Below are 27,351 nucleotides of genomic sequence, written 5' to 3' on the forward strand. Positions count from 1 at the left end.
ATGAAATCCCAGTATCCCAACCTTTAAAAAAGCCTCACTTCATCAATGTCCAGTTCATTCTTCAAACGAATCCTCGACCCTTCTACAAACTAAATCCCACCAATCACAAATGATACTCGTTCACCCAAAACAGCATTCGAATTGGCTAAATCAATCAACGCCGCAAAACCAAAAAGACAACAAAGAGGAAGCTCAAGCCGAAACAAGACGCGAAGACAAACACCGAGCAAACTTGCTCAATATCTTTAAACGTTGGGGGTGGGAAGGAGGTTGTCGCGACAAGAATATTATAGCGGACGCATTCATTTGATAGAGCGAGCGACAAGAGGCGGGTGGCGAGTCTCTTGTAAAGCATTTTGGCGCGAGCGGCCAAAGAGATCCCGAAAATCAAAGAGACGAGACAGAGGACGGGGGTGAGCGCAGAGATTCTCGCGGCGTGTGTGCGTGTGCGCGAGAGCCCGTATGACAGTCCATGTTTCGCCCGGTTCTGCGGCCGGAGACTGAATATTTGATTTACAAGCAGATACGAGAGCATAGAAAACCGGCGAACGTCGGACCGGGAAATATAAAAACCATCCCTCCTACCACCCATCCCCTTCGCCGGTCGTCTGTCTGGGTTCCCAAGGGCTTTTAAGGAAATTGAAAGCGTCGAGGCTGTTTGTTTCATGGATCTAACACGGCCGGCCGCGAGTTATCGCCAGATAAACTCTCAGTCAATGAAGCACGACATCATTATCGTTCTGTGGTTACAGAACAGCACACCACGCGGACAGTCCACCGGCCGCACGCAATTTCCCGCCTGCCTAGTGTTAGGCGTTCCACCTATTTCCAAACGCTTTTTACGAGGTCGCTACCGTTTAACCGTTTGCGGTTCCGATTTACTTTCGATTTTTTTTCGGTGTCGAGGTCGAGAGTTGAGCAGGATTTGTGATACAGGTGTGTGGGTAGTTGGCGTATGATTGGGTTTGTGTTTACTGGGGAATTTGAGTTTGTTTGGATTTTTGTGTTTTGTTTAGTGAATTTTGAATGGTAGAAAAATGTATGTTTTAATGAGCATTGAATGTATTCACTTTTATTGCTTGATAATTATTGTAGTACTGAATTTTCTACGCAGTTTAAAGTATTGTACGTTACATTAAAGTATTGAATTTATAGTGAGAGAAAATCAAATGTTAACTTCACGCATTTTATTCTCTGGTTTAAATGAATTAGCTGATCATCTAAAATAAATACGTCTACGCATATGAAGAATGTAATTTTAAAATAAAAATTTCATTAACCATACAAAAATCGTTCTTATTCTGTCCCTTCAAGTAAAATAAAGGATCAAAGGAAACAAAGCATGCAATAGAAACTTCATTTAAGTAATTATTAGAATAAAATTCGTTTGAATAATGCTCAATTTTCTAATGTACTTGATTTGTTTGTATTATTTTCAGTCTACGGGGAGTTGGTGCTTACAGAAGAAATCCCCTAGACGGTAAAACTGGCGTACCATCCAGTGAATGGAGATAATGACTATTTCCCAACGAAGAACCGAATGTTTTTTCCCCAAGGAAAACGAAGGAAACGTGTTCAGGGCTTGCTGGAAAACATCTGGTAGAATTTCACGGAACAAACACGTAGGAGATAGTAAGGGAGGCAGAAAAAAGATCGGGATGGCGGATGTGAAATGAGTCAGTGAGGAAAGACCGTGACCTTGTGGCCTGCTCGCTGTACATTCGTTCAATGCGTGCCGATAATACTAGAATACCTCTCTCTATATACATATATATATATATATATCTAAATACATTAAAACATAATCAACTGGTAATACGTTTGAAAAGTTACAAAGTGCACAAATGCGCTAAAAAATCTGAAAATAAATTGATATACTTCATTAAAGTGTAAAATGGTCCCCATAGGTGAACAGAAACTGTAACTAATTAGAACCAGAGAATTTATGTAAGACTGAACTCAAATAAAAATTTATATTGAGAATTTTCATATACTTAATTTTAATTTAATGTTAAAAAATGAGAAACGATTTATTGAAAACTTTACTACTTTCGTTAGAAAAGTTATAATTGAATATTAATTATAATATAGTATATGAAAAAACGAAGAAGAAAATTAAAGAAAATATTAGGCACGTTTGAAGTAATATTTGAAATATCGTTACATCTTACTCGATTTCGCAATTATTTTGATTCTAAAATACAATTCTGATATCTTATTTCGGAAAATAATTTGAAACGTTAATAAAAGAAGGCTTACCACTTCTTCATTTTCCTAATTAATACTACTATAGTAAACTCTTCGAAAAAATGAATTCGCTCGAAACTAACGCTTACAAAAATTCGAAGTAAAATTCCTGAATGGTAACATTCTCTCGATGGGATCCATAATTTCGAAGCGAAGGAACTAATGAAGTCTTTCATTCATTTCTCATATAATAAAAAAGATGTTCTAAGAATTTCGAGATAGCGGACTTCCGGTGCAGCATGGGTCGAGAGAGCCACGTGGTCTAATGGGACTCCACATGGCATTCTCTCATCGAATGGATACAACATTGGATCAGCTGGTACGCCAACGGCCGGATGGTCGGCTGTGACGTCAGCTTGTTGGATACCCGCTAAGCTTGGATCAGAACGGCGGAAGTAGGTCGTCTAAGTAGGTGGCTACCTTCTTCCTTTTCATCGTGAGCCTTATACACACCCCTTTTCACCGGGGTAAACATAATCTTCGCTTAACGAACCGGCGTTAATCGACACGGCGCGAATTATTCAGAAGTGTGCTCTTGTTCATAGAATTCGGAATGGAATTCGGTGTTGGCTATGATCATTGATCGATATGTTATTTAAACAGACCTATGGTAACTTATATTCACTTAAAATCAGTGGTCATTTATTTTTACGATAACCCTGACATAAAAATAAACATTACAAAGAATTAGAAGAAATTTTTTACTGTTATTTATAGATTAAAAGAGATGAATTCACACTTGCGACATTAATGTTGATGTCTATATTTATTCTGAAGTTCTTTCTTTATTCTAAAATTCTTTGGAGTTCAAATAACATATTATTTCCCTGTTATCGACTACTATATACTGTAGAGAATACATGGACACAGAGTACACCTAGAATTTTTTTGTTCCTTCAACAATTTATTACAAAATAGTTGCATCAATCATAATTAAAGACGAACTCACAGAAATCCAATAAGGAACATTTACACAAGACTCCAAAGAAAAAGTCGAAAAGCATTTCAGTCCCTATATCGCGACGTTTATTCATCTCAAGCTACATCTTCGCAAAACAGCCATGCTCAAAGTATCATCAGCCGGTTAACAGATTAATCCTAACGTGACGGATTCAGTATGCATACCACAGTGGATTCCCACTGAAGCTTCGTTGATCGTCGAAGCAGGTAACTCCGCAGAGGCGTGCGAACCTCGTCACGCGGCGTACGTGGTACATGTGAAAAAGCGCGGCTGATACATACCGCGTTATCACACAGAGACACACGTACCAAGTATAAACTAAGCAAACAACTATGCCCCTCTCCACAAACACAGTGGTACAGTCACACGCACAAGACGCGCACACTCGAATAAGACAAATATAGAGTCCAACACGGAGGAATCTCTCTGCCACGTAGCCACTCTGGCCTGCGATGCACGTGTATGCGTCGATTCACCGGCTACACTATCATCATATATATCACTAGCATATCGCGCGGCCCATCGTACGTGTGTGTCGGTGAGCGGTGTGAGAGAGACTGTGGCCGATTGTGTGTATCCCGGCCGGCGTGACTCCGGCACTCGCGTGAGTCACCAACAGCTGACGGCTGGCGCCACTCAGCTGGTTCTTACCGGTGCCTTCGCACGAGCCTCGCTATCTCTGCTCGCCTATCAGCTGCGAGCGGCTAGGAAACGACCGGAAAGTATGATCTTGCTCGCTCGTGGGAAAAAAGGGGGAAGGCCGCGGGAAAGACGACGCTGTAGCGTCGGCGTTTTCGATACCGCCATTTTTCTCTTGGCTAGAGGCTGAAGCTGGGATATCACTTTGCAGCTACACTGAGGAACAAGGGTTTGATCTCTCGGTTTTTATTTGTTCTCGCTTTGTTTTCGATGATAATTCGCTGTTCGTTAATGAGGTTGTAGGTAAGAAATTGAAACTTTAGGTAAAACACGTAGCGAGAGACTCCTTTTGTCTACCGCTAGGCTTGTCACTAGGTATGAAGTCAGATAGCCAGAGTGAAATTAGAAGGTCGCTACATGGCTTGACTGAGGGATGTGCGTTTGATGATTTGCTGTTCGTTGATAAGGCAGGAAATTGAAAGTAGAAACAAAAACTCGGTCGAAACGCCTTTTACACCTGTATCATCCGGTTAGACATAATTTCTCAGTAGTCCCTAAGTTGCTTTGGGATTGTCTGGTTTTTAATTAATTATTATGGATGACATGGGTTTATTGCGAAGTCATGAATTTCTAGTTATTCATGTTCCATTTTCAAACCAGGAAATTGTTATAATAATCTTAGAAAGCTTAGACTTTATTGTCTCAAAACCATCTGCATATACTATAAAATAGAACGGTGAATCAATGATCCTGACGGTTACGCGACGAAAGTCCAGCAATTAAAAGAGAAAGGCTTCCGGATCAAATGGAATTTAGAAAGGAAAGATCATCGGGTATAGGCACACTTTTTCAAAATTTTTAAGAAGCAGTGGTATAAATTTACAAGGTAAGAACGTTTCTAATATTTTCAGGCTACGAACGAAACACAGAGACATCTTAAAAGGACCAATCTCTTATACTTAAAAAAATGTCTCAAACCTATTTCATCGTCAATAATTAGCCAGAAGAAAAAGGACATTTATATTCCTTTCAAATCTGCGTTCACTTCTCAGCATGAATACTAATAACAAAAAATGGTACCTCACATAATTTACAAAGAAATTAATAATACCATTACTTTCTACTTAAATTTCTCTTAATGTATGTAATTCAGTGTTACTGGGTAAGGAGTGAATAGAAAGAAAAAAACTAATTTTGCTTAGATTCGATCGGAAATAAAAATCATTTTGCTCCAACCGACTAAAATCGTACTTTCAAACGATGCAGGAGTGCCGTACTCGTACCATTCGAGTTCTCGCGAGTGACGCAACTAGAGAGATCAATGAAACGCAGTGGAAACGCAGCTTGGCCCCCTCGATCGCGGCTCGCGAATGAAAACACATGGTCCGATGGTGCGTCGCGCGATAGGAATAGGTCAAGGTTCGCGAGAATGAATCGCCGCCGAAGGGGATCCTCAAACGCCAGACTTCAACTCTTCTTCCTATTCTTTTCTTCCTCCTTTTTTTCTTACTTCCATTTTCTTTGCATCTCATGGCCGAGGAAAATCACAATATTTCCATTATTTTATGGAAACAGAGAATCATTAGCCTGAATCACAGCGAAAACAGTTAATTGTACGTTTTGTAACTATGTGCTCTGAATGACTGTCATTTAAACTCGTGTCACTTCATTCTAATTCCACATACGTATTACAATTGATAGTCACTGACAAATTTTTATTTTTCATTTTCAAAGGAGCTGCCAGAAATAATAGACGAATATGTAAGTGTTAGTATATTTTTTTAATGTTACAATATTCTTCAACATTCAGTATTTTTCTTTTCAACGGAAAATTTACACGTGTAACGATTTTAATTCTCCTGGGGGAGGCACATACAATTTAGCTACCAGTTTCACGATAATTGGTTTTCTAATTGAATGAACCCGAATTTCTAATTGTACCAATATAACGAGTACGCGTGTAACTTTTTTCATGAAATATTTTAATTGTTTCACGTGTATCTTTACACAAAAAGTTGTAACTGCAAAATGAAACTTTAAAGTTGAACAAACTAAAACGAATGTACAACGAATTTGTCAGATTTTTCAAACTGGGAAATATTCACTTCCATAATCATTAAACAACTTAAGAGATTCATGGATGAAGAGTTGAACCCTCATCGAACAATTACAAAAATATACAATTACATTAAATTTCTTAAAAGCTTCAAGATTCAACTGCACCTTTCTGTAATAATGGTAAAAATTCGTTAATGCTAAAAAAACTTATTATTTTCACTAGATAGAAATTCCTTTTCCCATAAATTTTATACAGTCGTATAAATAATAACGATATACAGAATCTAGAATACAAAACATTAGAAAATACTTTCCCAGTGGTACCTATTATTCTATTTCCAATTTATTAAAATTACCAAAAGTAAAAATAATAATCGGAAATTAATAATTTCATAAATATATTAATAGCAGAAATATACACAAATAATTTCAGAAATACATTAATAAGAGAAACCGATAATTAATACTTCCATGCGTTGCGTTTGCTGGAAAGAATGTATTAAATCGATTTACACGTTAAAGGCCACATTACGCCGGAAGATTGGCCATTTTTTCCCGATACCGTCGATTACGTTTCGTTACAAAGACGTACAGTGGGCGACGCGTTTTCAGAGGAAAAAATAGGAGCGAATAAGCGTAAAGATTGCTGTCAGCGGCAGCTGCGCGCGGAATTTTTCTGAAACGAGGACTGTTCGTGACAGATGTTTACAGGATCAAGAACAAAACCAGGAACGAACAGTGTTAGCCACGACCTTTTCTTTTACTGGATTCCTCGTTCGGCTCGCTTGTTTCTCCTTACTTTGGACTTGACAAAAATTCACCGTAGACATCTTAACGCTTTCACAGCAGCCAATTTCCTCCGCTTTCTAATACTGATAACGAATATTTGAAAAAGCTTTCAAATAGAATCCTTTCGAACACGTCTTCGCGGCGTTGTTCAAAATGTATTAATACACTACTTAGAATTATAATTTGTTATGAAACATCGTTTAATTCTTTAGCTCGTAAGGGGGATAATAATAATCTTAAATAAAATCCTATCTTATTTTTTTATCAGAATTTTATAGAATATAAGAAGTATTGAGGAAAAAGATACGAAAGTTGTAAAAAGACAAGTTTAAAACATAGGAATATGTGAACAATTTTAGTTAACCGTGTGAAATTTATTAAAACGTAATATGATGAAATACATGTCATATTAGATATATAAATTAAATCTTAGATCGACTTCTTTCCGAATTAGATTCGAACATGAAATTATAACTACAACTGATAGGAGCATGTATCAGAATATGTTACAATTTCATACTGACCGACGTAAATTTTTGGTTTCTATCATTACCATTTCTAAGTACATATTTCGAGTTAAGTAATAGCTTTTAATTAAATAAATTTTCCCTCGACGCATTACATTACCAAATAACACATGTTTCGTTAGCGATACACTAATAAACTAAAAATAAATAAATACGCGATAAACATATAAATAAAGAACAAATGAAAATGAATAACAGAATAATGAAAAAACATTAATGTTAGTAACAGCCGACACCAAATCGGACAAATACGATAAACTTGTCTATGGACCCAATCACTTTCGTCAGTGACCAATCAGGATCGTATTACCCACGCGAGAAAGTTAGTCAGTGGTATAATATTTAAGAAAGGAAGGCTGGAGGCCAATTTTGCGGATGTCTTTGGCAATAAGGATGCCCCTCGCTGCCGTGTTAGCTCACACACAGGATGGAATGAAGAACGAGAATGGGAATGAGATTGGGAACAGCCAGGCATATATTTAGCTGTGTGACGTAAGTCGCAGGCCAGCGGGCGCCACGTCGAGTCTACGTGACTCTTCTATTTCGTCTTCCTCCTCTTCGTTTGTGCAAGCCTTTGTATTCCCGAAACACTATCCAATTAAGTTCATTTTATTATTTAACGCGCCACCCGGCGTTTGCCAATACCCGTACGAATTTCTAAACTGATCGAAAACTATTTTCGCGGAATGGGCCTGCGCATGATACACAAAAATACATGTATCAATTATTCTCTTATATCGTATAATTATTTAATGCCGATACACGTTGTAAATATATATATAATATATGTGATGTATGAATATTATGTATGATATTATGTATGAATACGTTAAATTACAGGTTTATTATTTTTATTTAATTTATTGGAATATTATGTTATAATATTCTATTTACGCGAGAATTATATAAGTGAGAGGGAAATATGAGACTATGATCAATTCAGAAAATTTGCGTTTAATTTTATTAAAATTGTTTTTAAAAAGTTGAGTTCAAGTGGTTTGTATGTATCTCAGTGGAACTGATGACTCGTGTTACGTTAATCACTTTACTGTTACATATTGGCTTAAAGACGTTATTCTTGTAAGTAGCGCTTATTAGCGAACGTAGATCTTGAAATTTATTTGTCTCGATACCTGTCACTTCTATTCCCGGGAATAGATCTTGCAAGAAATTTATTTTCAGGCATACGGAAGTGTAAGAGACACATTGGTCTGAGGATTTGTAACATAAATAGTGAGACGCATAACACTCTAACATTGTATTATTCCGATTGACAGTATTCTTTTTGTTCAAGATCTTGACAAGGTTATTTCCCAAGCATACTTGAATATATTTTGATATTTACCAACGACATTATTAATAATTAGAAGGAAACATATAACTTTTCTGCAAAAAGTAAAAAAGGATATCAGTTACCTTGAAAAAAATAATTGATTTTTCTTATAAATAAAAAAAGAATATCGATAAATATGAAAAAAATATATACATTTTCCTACAACATAGAAAGAAAAAGATCAGTAGTCTTAAAAAAAAAATCTTGTAATACACTTTGAATAATCTTTTTCTGTAAAAAGGAAACAGGATACTGGTAACCTTGAAAAAGTATATATGCTTCCAACAGAAAAGAAAAAAAAACACATGAGTTCTCATTTCTAAAAAAAAAAGGATCCATAATGTTTTTATTTCGAAAACATTTGAACCAGGAAGGAAATATTTAGACGTTCTTCAGCTGAAACACCCTCTTGTAGATAGAGTGCTCGAGGCTGCTGACGAGATTATAAAGGGTATAAAAACAACCTCCATTCACAACTCGTATGTATATACAGAAGTCACTCGATCATCGCTATTCTAACTCCCATCTCTTTCTTTCTCTAGTTCGTCATCTCTCGCCCTTGCCGACGACAAGATCATAGCACGATCCATCCAATATCTGACCGTGATGAGATTATAAAGCAGATGACAAAATATGGTCATAAAGAGATAGCGTTATACTCACCAGACAATCGAAAAAAATGAGGCTTGTGAAATAAACACCGATTAGACCTCAAAAGTTTTAATAAATTCAGTACACTTTTGTTTTGAATTTTTTAATATTTTAAGTAGTTAACATGTTGACTATTATGGGAAATTTTCGTAGCCACTGCAAACTGACGTCGCAAGAGCCTAGCGGTACCATTTAGAAACACCTAGAAAAAACATAATTATGAAAATGAATACCTGGACGCTAAATGTTTGACTTTCACTTTCTGATAATCTGTTAAAATTTATTACTACAGACATTTCTGTACTATGCTTTTACTTTATTTAACTTTTATCATTTTCACGGGAAATTGAAATTTTTACCTGTTTTAATGCTTAGAACTCATCTATTATTCTAATTGCCATACGATCTATTTAATGTATTGTATTAAATATACAAAAAGGGTTAATACCTTTTAGTTTACTTTACTTTCAATTCATAAAAACGAATTATGAAGGACATTGAATATTTCTTATTTAATATAAGATCCTTCCTTTGATTCTACATTTCTATAGTCTACTAACCATAGACTTATCACTTATATCATCAGTTATTATCGCAACATTACAACCATTAATGTAGTCATAACATATTTATTTATACACGATTTATACTGTTCTGATAATAATTATCGTTATAACATCTGTTGTCAATAGATAACAGAAACTTATCTCTTAAATATTATCTTACCTGGACGTTTGACGCATTTATAAGGACGTAATTATGCGGTTCTCAGCGTTGCAACTTTCAAAAATAAACTGGTTTCTTTTAGAAAAATGATTCCAATATTTTGCTAACATTGCAGTGAACTGATATGTGACACTGATACACTTAAACTAACTTCAGTGGTAGTGAAATGCTGAAATAATTTTTTTTAAACGGACATCACTAACGTACAAAAATGTTAATAATGAGAATGCTAAAATACTAAGAAAAGACGATGACAGTGACAATGAATAATTTATTTTTCGAAACTTTATACTGTTACAATTGAAAATTATATATCTTTTTCTGATTAAAACATAGTTTATACAATTAATATTAACACGACACAAAAACAATTTTTAATTAAACGAAGTGACTTCTTTTAAAAAAAAACATTTCGCCACAAAGTGACTCAGAAGTGCCACACAAATTTATAAGCCTGAATGATTGTAATAACTCATGTTATCGCAGTCTCGTTTCAAACTATTTTTACTGTTAACGATTTACTGCCCGTTACTTCATGCGGTTCTAATAAGGATAATACTGCAAAACTACCTATAGATCACGGAAAATTATAAATAAACATGAGGGTATATTACAGCAAGAACACCAACCATCGCACACATTCTATTGAAACAGTAATTGTATATCAGTTACAGTGATATAAACAATTTTAACCAAAAATTGTCCACGTAACCAAATTCCCCAACTTCAAAATTATACAATTTCAAAAAACTAGTTACACTTTCGCAGCCCCTAATCAGAAACATTCCGAAAAACATACTTCGTACCCTCAATTTTTTAAATTAACCCTTTCTTCAACAATGTGTTAAAATAAACTCAAATAAAACAAAAAAATTCAACAAGTTCCTCTGCCAATAGAAAACAAACCGAAAGAAGATCTCTAGATTTCCACCCCCTTCCCTCCAGACAACTGAATTCCTCTCCGTCTTTCTCGTAGATTTTTTTCGCAACATCGATGACAGCATAAGTGGACCGAAATTAGTCGAAAACGTGACCGTCGTCGCGTCGTGTCGCGTTTCATCGAAGCCACGCGGACACCCGGAGGCGTGCTCGTGCCAAACAACGTGGACTTACGAAACAACCCGATGCTCGGCCGCGAAATCGCGCGTCGGCGCGCATTGACAACCACTGCACACCGTCGCGGCGGCGTTGATCGACCGGTGTAACACCTGCGACGAAAACAATGACAACTTGTATATTGATGAAGATCGGAATGCGAGTGCGCCCTGACGCGTGAAAACGATGCGAGCCGACCGACCAGCTGTCGGATTTCAACCCACCGATCACACACGGCTGCCAGAGGCCCCTATACACTCGCCGCTTCGGGTTGTAAGAATGTCCTTGGTCTCTTGTTGGCCCGCTCTTCTACCTACTTTTTTCCCTTTATCCTTTTAATTTACACTTCTCGCCCACTTCCTGACACGTGATTCATTCGGCGTACGTCCACGGACGTCAGAATCGTGTCGGCTAAATAAGGTGAGTTGTTTAACCCTTAACCCTTTGATTTATGAATCATATTATTTTCGTTTTCGCTGTTTATTTGAAATGTTCCATTTCGTTCGGATAACGTGATGTTACATTTGAATTTTCTAGCGGTGATTTCGATGTAGGCATCCATTAGAAAGGATGAAATGAAATTTGAAATATCGAAATCTCATTTTTTCGATGCTTGACGGAGAATTATAATTATGTATATTAAAATCAAGATCCCTCTTTTATCACGTTAAGCGCCACGAGAATCTTGAACACGTTTTATACATGATTTGTTCCTTCGTAGGGAAGGTAAATAGGTACAATTATTACTTATTTGGCATCAAAATTCTTACGTTACACTATTGTTAAATTATTTGTTATTAAATATTTTTAGTCGACAGCAGTTAGCTTGCATATCGTAATCTTTTTCAAGCAATTCAGAAGCATCCGCTATCGGTGATTTAACGTGTTAAGAAACTGTGTTAGACAAACTATTTCAAATTCTATTGTCAGTATTGAACAGTATATTTTAAAGAAATCTCTTTTTCAGACTGATTTATAAACTTCCTTTGCATTCTATTTTTCGAACACAAAATCCACAATAAATTTCGTTGCAATGGTACAGGGTCTAACGACCATTACAGCAATGCGTAAGGCTAAGGTCCCTTAGCAGAGATTTCCAAATCGGTTTCGAATGGTCTCTAACTGAGTCCCAAACCTTGACGAAGTCGGCGGTCCCTTCAACGTTGGGATTTAAGGCTTTCTCTGTATACCCTCACAGACTGCGAATGGTTTAACAAAGAAGAATCGGAGTTTTCAGGTTCCGACTACCTGAATCCTAAAGTCCCAGGGTCAGGCAACACGGAACACCTGAATTCCTTTTTGTTCCCTGACTCTTGACAGTCTCGTTCCAGCGTTTTGAAAACGTGATTTAATGCTTACACCGACGGATGCGAAGAATGCCATTTCCGCCATTTTTCGGGGAAAAGATTCCCCGTGAAACTTTCCACTGAAAAACTTTGTGGGCAATTCGGCAGTTCTTCGTTCAAGGATATTTTGCCCGGCGATATTTTCTTCGTCTCTACAATCTACCGTGACTTTTGAACTTTGAATATTTTTAACGCCCAAAACTTTCCTGCTTCGTGGTTGATTTCGATCTTTTTTTTCCTTTTCGCGATTGATACGTTCCCTTATGAAATTCCAAAAGTTTTGAGTGGTATTCAAAATTCCTTTTGAAGAATCATAATGCTTCATAACACTAGTCTCTAACTTTTTATCGCCTGCAGTACTGAGGAAATATTTAATATGCGCTTAACAATGATAACGATAAATTATTTACTTAAATATATTCTCGTATCAGGAGATATTTAAATTTTATTTACTTTATTGCTTTAACTCGGTTAATATTTTTATTGCTTTAGAATTAAATTATTTTTTGTTGCGTTAAGAGAACATTTTTATTTGATTATATCTTTTACTCTGAACGCAGGCATTCAACAGAACCGAGTATAGTGAGAAATATAAAAATATCAGTAATAGAATGCAAAAGTCTTCGAAAAGAAACGATAAAAGGAAATGACATGATACAGAAGCATTATTCTTGTCTGATATCGGATCCATTCGTCTTCACCCATGAATAATATTCGCACGCGCGCTACGAGTCAGAGTATACGCGAACTGTCAGAGGTCAACAGAGAATCCATTGTTACCTGCTTGCAAAACTAGAAGCTGTTCCGAGACCATACGGACCATCGTTTTCACGATTCAACCGTCCATCACGATGAATTAAATAAATAAACAGCGGAATACACAGTGAAAGTTGAAAAAGACCATTGATACCCTCAAGCTATAACTAAACGACGTTATACTATAAGGAGATTAAAGTTTAGAAGAAGATATTGATTTTATTTTATGATCTTGTAACCTTACAAGTAGAGTGACGAAGAATGTTCGTATTTTCTTCTAAATTCGTTTTCAATGAATAACAGAATTATTTTTGTATACACTCAAACTTATTGCACTTTTCGTAAAATTGTTAATCTCCCTGAGGAAATGAAATTCAGTATCACGAAACTAAAACGAAACTGTGTACAGATTACTATCATCCTCATTATTCATTTCAGTGAATCAAAAGGCACCAGTAATTTAAGAATATATGAATAAATAATTAAATCTAACGACAGAAAATTGACAAACAAAATGAATGTTATAATTGCGACAGAGATTCATTTAAGAATATTAATTTAATTCAATGTTCATACAATAATATGCAGTTTAAAAAAAAACCGTATTCCCTGTTCTTTTTGATAAGTGAATTTCGGTTTCTTAGATGTTCAAAAATATATCAGAGTAACGACCGACATACAGTGTATTGAAACATTCGCATCAGGCTATTTTTTCTAAAACTTTCCTATAAAACACGAAATTTAAATGATAAAAAATACTTCAACGTACGTGTATTAAAACTGCGATAACTATTTAATGATTTAAAATTCTGCGTTTCCTTTCGGTCATTCAAGTTCATATAAATTCCTATATTATCGGATTAATCAGTTTTCCATTTCTCGCCTTTCCCTTTGTTCCTGCTTCTAGTAAGAAACAAGTACCGCCTAACTTGTCTACTTTTATTTTGCAACGAATTATTTGACAGATTACGATAAGAATTGGTATATAGAAAGTGTTGATACGTTTAGCGTTAAAAACGAGAATTCTCGTTTCCTGATGTAAATGTGCTAAACAGTTAACTGCATTCCACGAATATTAATTTTTTCAACTTATCTTTAACTCAAATTATCTATTTTTCCAGATCCATTTACCCCTCGTTTCATGAGTGCACCCTTTATTTTTTTATTAATATAATGCTCGCAATGAAATCAAATAATGAAGTGTATACTCGTCTACTCAGGTCAAATACACCTATAATATATTCTAACGAAAAGCTAAAACAAAACGAAGAAGAATTACATGTTTATCTGAAAAAAATAAATAATTGATCGTTGAAAGAATTAGTATCATTTCGATTTTAAGATGACGCGTATATTCATCGAACGCAGTTAACTGGTTAAGATGAACGTTTATCGCCGGTGGTAAGCACGGTGTAGAACCGGTGTGGCGCAGCTCTGTTCAAGCGACTTAACCCTTGGACACGAGTGCAACGAATAACAAGATTTGAAAATATACAGTTCCAGCAAGTGTTAAGTCCATTCCTAGACGATGCCGGCCAAGTGCCGAGATTTTGCAGTGCAACGACGTGACACCCGCGACTCGTCATTGCATCGTCGTGTTTCGCTGCCGCGCAAACTGGCGCAGCGGGAACGGTCTTGCATTATGTCGTACACGGTGAGGCCGCCGCGGCAATCGATATGCGTACACACACTTGTCCTAAATTTATCTCAATATCAACGTAATTAACACTAAAACTACCGAGCAGTTAAATTGACTTTATAAACCTTCTCTATAGAAACGCCAAGAGTGCATCTATTGAGACTACAATTGAGTTACAATTCAGTTTGCGTATTGTTAAATCAATTTTTTTAACTATTTCTTAAAGAAACATCTGTTATCTTTTTAGTAATTGTAAAAAGAAGAAATCAGAAATGGGTCATTTCGAACCGTCTGGTAGTTTTAGTGTTAACACGTGAACTGTCACGAAAAACTTCAATATGTGATGTATCATTTATTCTTCTGTAGCAAAGAGATGAAAAGGAACTATCATGAATTATTTGCTATGATAATTCTTACGTCAGATATTTATTTAGTTAGTTACACTATTGACCATTTTTATTCGACGTCTGACCAAATACTGATCTAAACAAAATCTGATTTTTTCAATCTTTTAATTTGTTTTTCAGTTTATTCTTTATGGTAATATTTGAACGCGTTGAATGCCGCACGGGTCCACTGAGCAATATACAGAAAATGAAAATAATGTAATACTGAATTATTCGTTTAAATTGAAATTGTGCGCAATGTTTGCATAAGAATTAGTATGGAAAATCCCAAACCTGGGATTCAAGTGAATAAGTATTTATACAGTCCCAGCAGTAGTAACGATACTTGCTGAACATATTTCAGACATTTCAAACAATTTTTATAGCGGAATAGAAACCGTAAAAAATTCGAATCTAAAACTTCCCATTAACACGCGGTCATTACGCGCAGACAGAATCAGAAGTAAAATATTACACTGTACTACGAAAACGTAATATGAAATTCAACATAAAACGAATCGATTTCACACGCAATATCGTGCATGCAATCGTACATATCAAAATGGACAAAGTTACGTGCAATATTTCGTAGGATGTGATAAACCGGCTGTCGAGAGATTTTTATTTTGTGCTTCATGTGCTCTTGTTTGTATTTTAATTCGATATTAAACTCGGCCACTTATAGTCATATCAGTCGACGGCGTTTAACTGATCAGGAAAAAATGTAATTAGGAAGAATTATGGTAGAGTATGTTACTTACAATCACGGTAATAAACACAGCCGACAAAGAATGTGATAAATTGCAAATGTTTATGTAAATTTATCTTCATAAATTCTCTTTCCTTGTATTTTTAACTGTTTACGTCGAAATGAATTACGTTGAAATTAACTACAGGATGTTAAATAAATTAATTTACCTAGAATTTGAAAATTATTTAAGAACCAAGACAAATATACAATAATATCTTCTACAAAACATAATGATACTTATTTATCTGAACTTTGATTGATATAGACAAAATTAAAATAATCTTTGCTATTTACATTTTTACCTCGACAAGCGGAACGGAAAATATCACACCTACCTTGTTTATGAATAATAAACCATTAGATTTCGAAACAGAGCGAAAACGCGCAAGACACTTAACCGATTCACTATCACAGTAAACTGTAAAATTTGTAGGTTAGGAAATAATCCTGAATCTGCGTCGTTTGTATTTGATTCAAGTGGGTGATTCATTCATGAAAACAGCGTACAGTTTCATCGTTAAACCTTGTAATGTGAAGATACTCATAAAAATATGGATCATCATATTAAAGATCTCATATCTAAGATCAATAGCTTTCAACAGAAATTTTGAATTTCGTTTAATCCCTCATCCACAAAATTACTTTTTCCAACAACTTAATTATTGTATTTTTATAGCTATGCATTTAGATATATTAAAATCATTTAAATAATTTTTAACAAGATACAGATTAAATTTTCCAATGTAAATATCGTTACACATATTTTCAGTTAGTTAACAAAGGATTCCTGTGAAGTTTCTCCAGTTAGACCTTATAACGAAATGAATCCGTTTAAAAAGGAAATACTGTGTTAAATGAAATTTTGGTTGAAACCGAACCCTGTGAGCGCAGATATCAAACAGCCCAATTAAATTTGTTATCTTATTTCACACCATTCTATAATTAACCGCGAACGCAAAGATAGGAAACATTCACATCGATTCGTGTTCCTTATCAGACGCTCACAACATCCGTCCTGCGTGAAAACAATGAAAGTATAGATATGTTCCTATAAAAAAGTTAAGCTTCTTCTTAATTACCCGGAAATATGAACCCTCAAAAAGGTACTTGTCAATTTTTCACCTTCTACTTTTTTTAGAATATATCCCACAATTTTAATATAATTTATTATTCCTACGAATGTACTGTATAAATATTTCAGAATAATTTTTTATCTTCCTAAGTACTTCGTATATTTGACATTCTCTGTATTTAATATGTTCATGATTATCAAAAAACGAAATTTAAAAAAACATTTCAACACACTCTTGATAATAATATTAATTATGATGAAAATATGAAATTTTACAATAACAGCAGTACTGTATTATAGTACAGACATAAACATTTTAATCAGATCACATCAAGTTCCGAGTAGAATGCATAGTAGTACATATCTGCTGAGATTACTGCAATACAACTACGTTGACCGTGGTCAGGATAGGCTCTCGACCGATCTGCTAGGCCGCACTGAAGGAGAAGCGAAACACGAGGTGTGTAGTACTCACCGGTCGAGCGAAATTATTTTTCCACCGGACGGCGAACGATGTTGCTGATAATAACCATCGGGAGCGTAGCCTGCGCGCATTGGCGAAGGGACAGTGACGACGTAAATATCGAAAGAAAATCGATAAAGTATCGAGCGACTGTAATTTTATCTGTTGCGAGACGATTTCTATTGGCGCTAGGAGATTGCTCTTCTGTTACAAACTCCATGCAATAAACTGTTATATATATTTTATCACTATTTTCATTCAAATTACACTGGTCCACGAAAGTAGTTCAAATGTGATATATAATGGAAATGGCCATCGAATTTGAACAATAATGAATATTTCGAAATTTTTGTATATACGATGCGTAGGGCACATATGTGGATTATGTACATAAATTTTATTGACATCTATCAATATGTCTGAGGTGGAATTATTTTATTATATTAATCATTTCCTCAATATTTTATGTTTAATGTTTAATCTCTTGACATGCTCGCTATCGACGCCATATGTTTGTGATCATCATAATCGTATACTTAATGTAAGGAAAATAAAATTAAAATCGAACATTGTTATTTGAAGTCAAAAGACTTGACTAGACTGTTGATCTTCGTGCAAAATTGAAACAATTCGAACGAATGGGATTTAAATGAAAAATATTCGTTTCTTGCTTTAAAGACTTTAGTAAATTTATAGTAAAATGGTAATATTATTGTATTCTACAGTTTTCTTCGTTCTACGTTGTAGTCGTGGTTGTCAAAAATGCATAAAACGCAATGCTTTCAGTTGCATTTTTCGATATTTTATTTAGAAGATATATTAAATTTAATAAAATATTGCAGTCTGAAGATTGTTACTGAGACAAATTACGATATCGACTGCTTTATTAACCACGTCAACCGAATTTGGATAACATCTAAAGTTGCCGATAGACTACGTCATCCTCGTACGTGTTCTGATTAACTGATCAAAACTGTATGCGACTACAGCACTAACAACGTATGTTCGGTTATATTCAACGTTTTTTAAATTAATTTCTCGAAGCAGTAAAGTAGCAGTGACAGGTTTAAACTGACTGACAAGTGACTTCCCACTAATCACAGTTATGCGCATTTACAATGAGTCATAACTAAATTCTTAGAACTGGAATATATTTATACGTACAACCGAACCTTTATATTTATGTTACAGCCTAATGGCGCGATTAATAAAGTATTATAGGAGCAACGATGATAATTCATCATCATAAACGCTCAAACAATTTGAAGAATTATTTCGAACGTACCATTGCGGAGTATGACAAACATAATTAATGTTATGTAAGACAAGTTTCCTTTATGGAAAGCTTGGATCTTTGTCGTTATGATTTTCTAAATTTACTATTCTCTAAGAAATGATAAAACAATCTTTTTGTCTAATTCAACGACAATTCTATGCCTCCATTTTTCTGGAGATTCTAGCTCTCAGGTAAACTTAACATTTCGCTATCATAATTTCATAAACATATTTTTCATCTACTGGTATTAAAACGAATTTCAGTAACAATTATCAATTTTTTTCGAGATTGTAGCTTCCAAACAAACTAACTTAAGGCACGATAATTGTGTTAGCTTAACTAAAATAAAGTTCACCCAGTTTCTATCAGAATGTTTTATGAAACTTTCGTGCAGGTGCACTTACTACTAGTTTCGACAGTAATTGGTCGGGAAGCAAATTTAAATACGCGAGGTTAATAAAAATTCAAATCTCTGGTAAAAAAAATGCCGAAGGTCAAACGGAGTAAGAGTATGGAACGCGCTTTGGAAATATCTGTAATCATAAATTTTGGTAGATTAGCGGAAAGTGAAAGTCAAACATGTAGCTTCCAGTTGTACAGTTTCGTGTTTATGTTCTGGAGCTGCGTAAATGGTACAGCTAGGCAACCGGTGCCGTCGGTTTACGATGGCCGCAATGCCAGGCATACGGTGGCTCGATGGGATTTTTCTGAAACCTCTAGTACTAGTACTAGTTCCAGTCAACGTGTTAAAGTGCATAATATCATCTTAAATTTTGTCGTTACGAATAATATCAGATAATAACATTAGAGAACAAGACGCTAACGCGGTGAAATGTATGCAAAACACCAGTTGACAACCACTGATCAGCGAAATCACGCGTTTGTTATAGAATGTTGAAAATTGTTTGAAAGAGTACCACAGTTTAAAAGATTATAAATATTAGTCGCATTATAATAATAATAAAAATTATAATAAATTTTTTTAAAAACGATAGAACAAGTACAGGAAATGTCCGTAAATCTAGTGTTAATACTCTGTACAAGTTAGTACAACAAAATTATTGCTTTTTACTAGAAATTATTGTATAAAACGATTTACACAATTTAAGATGATAAGTCGATCTTAACCCCTTGCCCTATGACTTATATTACTGGGGTCGATACAACAACTTTGTCATTCATAATGTACTGAAAAAAAGAGAAAAATTTGGTGCATATGCTATATCCACTTTTGTTCTAACATATTATAATTGATAACGCAAAAATAATATTTTATTTAAATTCACAAGAATTAAGTAATATTTATGTTTGTTAAATTCGGTTTAAAATCTTCATCACGAGTCTCGCACGTTATTGTAAAGTAAGGTGTTAAATTTCAATAAACGCATTCTGGTAATTTATATAAGAAAATACTAATGCTAAATAAAATTAATTCGGTACATAACTGATAGAATACTCTTTAAACGCTAACTCATTTAAATACATATTTTAAGAAGTGATTTTACAAGTCAAAATAAAATATAACCGAAAGGGACGAAATTATTCAGTTTTGTTATCAAGGTATTAACGATTAAAATCGCGCTAACATGCCGTCTCCTACGCAATACGTCACTGTTCGCGCTCGTGCTGACCTACCTTACGTGTGCCACAGTTAGAAAGGTCGTGTGAGTTCAAATTTTTAACTATGACAAAAAGTTTGAAGTATAAACTGAATCGTCAATCGAAAAATGAGTATACACTTTCGAATTTTTATATTTCTTGTTTCACATGGATGAAAAATTCTTCAAACACAAGATTAAAGTTTCATGATATACTATATAGATAGTAGTACGCGCATTTGATAAAGAAGTATCACGATACTGAGAAACATTCACGTGTTTCATTCTTGAGAACACATACTTGTATTAGTTCCCATAATTTGTTCAGTGAAACACGTTTTGTCATTGTATGGATCAAAGATTGAGAATACATTCTTTTTGAATTCTTAAGATATATTAGTGATGCGGTCAATTGGAAAGTATTATTTGTTTAGAGAATCGAAGCAAGCAGTGATTTCAGAGCTTGATAAAATAAAATTCAAATTTGCAGTTAATTGGTTGATACATATTTTGGTTTATACACGCATTAAATTAATATAGTACAATAATGTGATTTGTTAACCATGCTGCCCTGTTCCTTTCCATATTTTCATTAATCTTATATTATCATTTAAAAACCATTCTTGTTTTAGATACGATTATCAAATACATTAAAACGTTAGAGAAAAACTACCAGTCTCGTTGTATAAAAATATTATTGATAAACTCAATCAGATTATGAAGTTTCGTATTAAATTATTTGAATGAAGTATTTAAAAAATGATTATTTAAATGCTATATCAGTTTATTTCATTCGACGTTATCTTAAGATAATTAGGTTTTAATTTGTTTGAAGAAGTTACTAAATGTTCATCGAGTTATTTCATTGCTTAACGATCACATAAAATACGATTCTACTTCATTTTGCATTTTGCATATGAATAAATGTTATCGCAAATCATTTCTGAGATACTTTCTCATCTATTATGTCAACATCGTCAGCTGCACGCGAGTTCAGACATGCATTATTCAAGCGTAAGTATATAAACACTTTGATATGCCACATTGTAGTAAGATAATCTGATATTCCATTTGAACGAATTAACTCGAGTAAGTTATTTGCAAATGATTCGTCTGATTTCAGAACAAAATAAAATTACTCGTATCATCCCTAAAATAAAACTAATGAATTCATTAAAATGATCCAAAATTTCGAATTGCTATTAATTGGTATTTTAAATAAAATTAGTCACGATATAAATCAATTAGTAAATCAAAAACTATACAAATAAAGTACAGTCATTACCTAATCCCGTAATCGTCATATGACAATTAGTCATTGACTCTATTAACCTGTGCCTGAAGTTGCTTAACACATTCGCTACTATTTGCGTCGCTCGCAATTTCATATTTTCAATTACATTACACAAACGTCTACATTGTAAAAAAGATAAAGTTAACGTTTCGCTAATTTTAATTAAAAATCGCATCGTATAACATGATAATTTGAAGATCAACGACTCTCGTTTCTCGTGTGTATCAAAAATTTTATCAAAAGGATATGTTGTATTTAAAAAGAAATCATCATTGCGAAGACCACGACCGAAACAAGTTGTTAGTAATTATTTTAAACCGCTTGAAAATTTTAAATTTACAATGTGAACATTGAAAAGTGATCACATTCGAAAAATTCCTTTATAATAAGCGCTAAACCGCCAGACAAAAAAAATCAACCGCGACCAGTGGAGTATCAATCGTACGGATTACGTAATAGGAGTACGTTTAATCAGCTGATACGCGGGGTCGTGTGATGAGCGGATAAACACGTATCAGATGTTCTTTCTCGTAATGAGTGTTCTTGCAATTCCCGCCGCTCTGATAAAGCGAACTCAGCGGATATAGACACAACACTTCAAGTAAATCCATGCATTATTATTTAACAACAAATAAATCCACCAAGAACATTTTTATTCGATGACTTGAAAGACGTACGATCAATGGCTTCGAATGTAATTACATATAATAATAATTAGCCCCGAACGTAATCTGTTTACCACTGTCAATGTTTGTTGTTGAGTTTCGATGACAGCGAAGTATGATAAATGCTAATTATTATTATATAACAATAACACAAAATATGTATTACAGTTTGTGAATAATACAATTTACCCAAATGACCCTTGTCACACGTTCATTTTACATGTATACGTGTGCATATAATTTTACTACGAATAAGAAATGAAGATGCACCAGGGTAAAAACAGGGCAAACGAATACCTTTGACATTATTGAAAATAAGGTAACAAAGTTGTAGGTTGCTAATTTAACAGAAATATCTGTTTGTATTTTACTGATTAATTCTATGCTTGTGGTTAATTGAAATATTTCAGACAAAATGCGAAGAGATTTTAATAAAGACAAATTTGCAAAATGTAGAGCTGGAGGCAAATGCGTACACCTGCGGAATTATATTTTCAATTTTAAAAGTAATTTCTTCGAGAATACATTCATCGAAATGCCTTTTAAAATTTCATGGTTACATTTATTAAAACATTATTCCAGTACTGACAATTGGCATTACCAAATTTCACAACTCATTTTCCGGAAAACAAACCGGGTGAACAAGTCCACGAGAATATTCATCGTTAGATCTTGAAATATCACTCATACTATCGACCACCAAGCGAAAAAAGAAGGAATAAAAAAAGAACTCGAAAAATAGGGATCCTCAAAGCTTAGAAAATGTAACACGTTATTTATAACGTACTTTAAATTTTTATCTCGTTTAATCCGATTTCTCAGAATACGCACATATCAGTTCACCATTCCGGTAAAAACGCGTTCCGCGCGGATGCTCATCCAAGAATGACACGATTTATTAAATACACACGCCCAGCATTTTCACAGATTACATTACGGCTTAAAAATAAAACGGGAAAAACAAAACAGTCTGCGTTAATGACATGTTTACTGTTCCTCTGCTATCCCTGTTCCGTATAAAAATCATGCCGTTTCATTAGCCCCAACTGCTGTATACTTTAGTCTCCTAAATTTATCTCAATATCAACATAATTAACACGTAAATTGCTACGAAATACTTCAAGATTTTAGACATCATTAATTCTTTTGTAGCAAAGAGATAAAAAGGAACTATCATGAATTATTTGCTATGATATTTCTTACGTCACACTATTATTTACTTAGTTACACTACTGACTATTTTTATTCGACATCTGACCAAATACCGATCTAAACAAAATCTGAGTTTGCAGTCTTTTAATGTGTTTTTCAATTTACTCTGTATGGTATACACATATATATTTTTTGTGGAAGGGAATGATTATGTTCTGGCTCCCAGAACTATAAGAGGTTTACCCCTTGTCCTATGATCGCTTTTACAATTATACTTGATAAAACTACTTTATCGTTAATATTGGAATACAAAAAGAAGTGAATTTCTCATTCTATGCCTACGTTTACACTACAGGTTAACCCTTTGAGTATTATGTATGCATGTATACATATTATATATGCGTTTTTCGATTTTTTCGATCTCGCACGTGCCCTGATGATAATTATAAGTATATAACATTAATATATAAGCTTCTTAGCATTATTCAATTTAACAAAAACGAGAAATTACAATGACAACATAATGGCGCCCTCTACGAATTAACATAATTTATAGATCCTCGGATGACAAGCTAAGCAAAAGAATATCCCATCGACAGGGGACGTTTCGGCTGGGAATATTCAGTACTCAAAAGATTAAAGATTGAAAACAGACAAGTAATATTTAATTTATGTAAAAAGTAAATAAATAAATAATACTTCCACTTGTCGAAATAGGTTGAAAATTTTCACCAGTCTGAATCGTTATTATAGGAGAAAGGATAACCCCTTGCCTTATAATAACATGTCAGACTCGTGATGAAAATTTTAAATCAAATTCGACAAATCTAACTGCCATTTATTTATTGTTAACATAAATGAAATATTATTTGTCAATTATAAATTCGTAATATTTGTAGTAAACATAAACACAGAATAAGCATAAAATTCTTTTTATTTTTCCACTAAACTGTTGACAATAAAATTGTTTTATGAAGCACAATTGAGAAATAAATCATTGGGCAAGGGGTTAAAATGAGGCATCCTGTGCATACATATGTATCATTCGATATTTCTGAACCAACGATCGTTTCATTTAAGCCGCCCCGTTTATATGGCGTTACACTATTCACCGTTTCTTACAACCATACCGGTGACAATTTTCCTCGAGCTCGCCAACTCGCCCGGTGTGTACGTTCGATATCTCGCGTGTACGTCCAGCGATTCGATCAACATTGGGAACTACGTCGTAATGTTGATAGTAAACCGCACACGAGGGACTAACTTGTCCAATATGAATCAATTGTGAGCTTCGCATGCGGCGCGGTGTGTATCGCCGAAATAATATACCGATAAAACCGCTCGATTCCCGAGCGTGCATCGAATTTACACGAGGGAACAATGGTAATCTTTGTAAGAATTGTTGAATTCTAACGGATAAACTTGCTTGCTTGTTACTTACATATTTAGTTACTTTTTTATTGCTAGTTTCATGAGGTAGCGAGATATGAGTACCGAATTTGAAGTAATCGATTGCTTGTTAACACTGAAACAACTGAGCAGTTAACCTTTTCGTCCCGAATGGTACACAATACCACGAACATTTGGAATTACTGGAAAGCCAGGAAACGCCTTAAAGATAAAGGAAAATTGTACCACACGGGGATCTTTGCTAATGGCTGATAGCTCAAGTGCTAATCGTTTTTCGCAGAATTCGTATTCGTATTAATACTGAATGAATATCAATTTTTCTAGGAACAATAAAATAAACTATGCGGTAAATGTCTGTAAACCTAGTGTCAATCGCAGTTAAGTGAAGTTTTCAACGAGTTTCAAGTGTAATGCGGATTTTAATTGACGAATTATTCACAGGAAAATTTGTTCTATAATATAAAAAAATGTCTCAGGCTCTTAAACGTTTGTTTATTTATGGATAACAGGAAATACTGATTGTGGTGAATGATTCGCAAAAACGAAGTTAGACACGGGCTGGCGTCGAGTATCAGCACCATAAACCGACAACAGTGTTCTCTCAGTTGTTGCACTTTTCTCATCAAAAGGTCAAAGCATTTATTTATAAACACTTCTTATCGTTACACCTCGTTGGTGATGCATACGAGTCGGTGAATATGCATGTATGCCAAAGTCAGTGTCGATCAATGATTGCGTCGATTAATTCTATCGGTGAAATCTGTATTGTTGATTTCAATGTAATTCGTCGCGATCGATGCGGTATTCAATTTTCGTGTTTTATTGGCGAGAATCGGTCTAACTCTGTTAAATGCGCTATTTTCACCGTTTATCAGTCATACGTCGAGGTAAACTCGATGTTCGAGTGAGACTCACGATGAAGATTATCTATTAGAGGAAGAATATCGATTAAAAAAAAAACTATCGATTATTAATAAGCCAAAATAGAGGACAATTTTGATATTAACGATATTTTACCATCAAATTAAACTGACAATTGCAATGAACAGAAAAATGATCCTCAACCTAAACTTTTGATAGCAAAATAAATAAGACGAACACTGTCGCGAATGAAATACTGACATCAATTATGCAAATCAGGCATAAAAATATAAATCAATAAAATAATATATTAATCGCTTCTTCATCATTTTTTCAAAACGACATCCTTACTAAGGAAAAGGAAAAAGATTCTATATTCCTAGTAAAAGTACAATTTGTTCCACAATCAAACGAAGTAGCACTGATGCTAGCAAGTATAACTGATGTCTAACAAAACAGTAAACGATACCTTCCTAGTTTATAGTTTCATAATTTTGATTGTATGCTTGTAACAGCATTAACGATTAGTAAATCAGAGATCGAAAATATCAGGAATCAAAAAATAAAGCCAACAAAACATTAGATGAGGAAAAATGAACCTGACTGATCAGTCGAATTCCTCGGCCTAGAATTGATCTACCAGTACAACAGTGTAAAATGAAAAACACTTCAAACAACAGCGACGGGTCAAAAGACGATCGCCGTATGCATTAAATTGCATCGCGATCCGTTTCGCACATGACCCGCGTGTCGCAAAGCAGCACAGTATCGCATACACGATAAATCGAAGCTCTATGCAAGTGAACATAATGGAGAGGTGATGAGCGTATGTAAACAAGAAGTCGCGGCGAAGCGACGGCATGCGTTGGGTTATTTATAGAAATCCATTATTGTGCAACAAACGTGGCTTTACGTAACGCGCGTAGTGTACCCAGGTCTTGTCGGTCACTCGGCCGTATACAAAGGAACTCGCTTTCCTCGTCCTTTTGTTTCTGTCCCTTTCTTTCTCTCCCTCTCTCTTTCTTGTTTCTTTTTCATTTATTTCTTCTTTTCTATTTCCGTTTTTTGTAGATTCACAAGGATGCGCAGCAAACGCGAGCATCCCTGGCAACCGAAATCGCGCACCGCTCGTCTACCGACGTAAACAAAAGGGGCAGGAGACAATTCTGAAAACTATGCGCCGGCCGAGAGAAGAGAAAGAAAGGAAACGACGTCTACTAAACGAAGAATGATGGCAGCAGCTGGACTATGGGTGATAGAGTTAGAAAAATACTCTGCGACGAAGGGAAACAGTGTTGATATACAGACTTTCTCTGTGAATCGGGGAAGTATTTGAGCTTTGATCCAATTCCTACTTACGATACTGAACTTGTTCGGTAGTTGGAGTGATTTGGAGATTTTTCGAGCGATTATAAAGGTGTCTGTGAAAGTAGCTCTATGATTTCAATAAGTATAAATTGTAATTATTTGGTGGTTCTATAAAGACAGACGAACAAAAATATTGATAAAATATTCAAAATAATTGTTACATTTTGTTATCGAAACCAGTAACAAAGTTGAAAGCTATGGAAATACTTTGGTGTTGGAGGATTACACGGGTTTGCTCTTGAAGCTGCGGAGGCCCGATACTTTTTCCTCCGGACGATTTCGATCGTA

General features: G+C 34.7%; 1 protein-coding gene across 4 annotated transcripts in view; it reads right to left on the minus strand.

The window, feature by feature from the left end:
- crp (transcription factor cropped) overlaps positions 1-27,351 on the minus strand; it is a 223,743-nt gene that overhangs the window by 192,326 nt on the left and 4,066 nt on the right. The window contains exon 1 of one of the 4 annotated variants that reach the window (XM_031972992.2): positions 3,517-3,750. The exons of 2 other annotated variants lie outside the window; for them this stretch is intronic. The gene's annotated coding sequence lies outside the window, so the exon portion shown is untranslated. Of the gene's footprint in view, positions 1-3,372; positions 3,751-27,351 lie in introns of those variants that run through there. One more of the 4 variants, XM_031972991.2, reaches the window with a different exon arrangement.

This window comes from Nomia melanderi, chromosome 4 (genome assembly GCF_051020985.1).
Source record: "Nomia melanderi isolate GNS246 chromosome 4, iyNomMela1, whole genome shotgun sequence".
NCBI lineage: Eukaryota > Metazoa > Arthropoda > Insecta > Hymenoptera > Halictidae > Nomia > Nomia melanderi.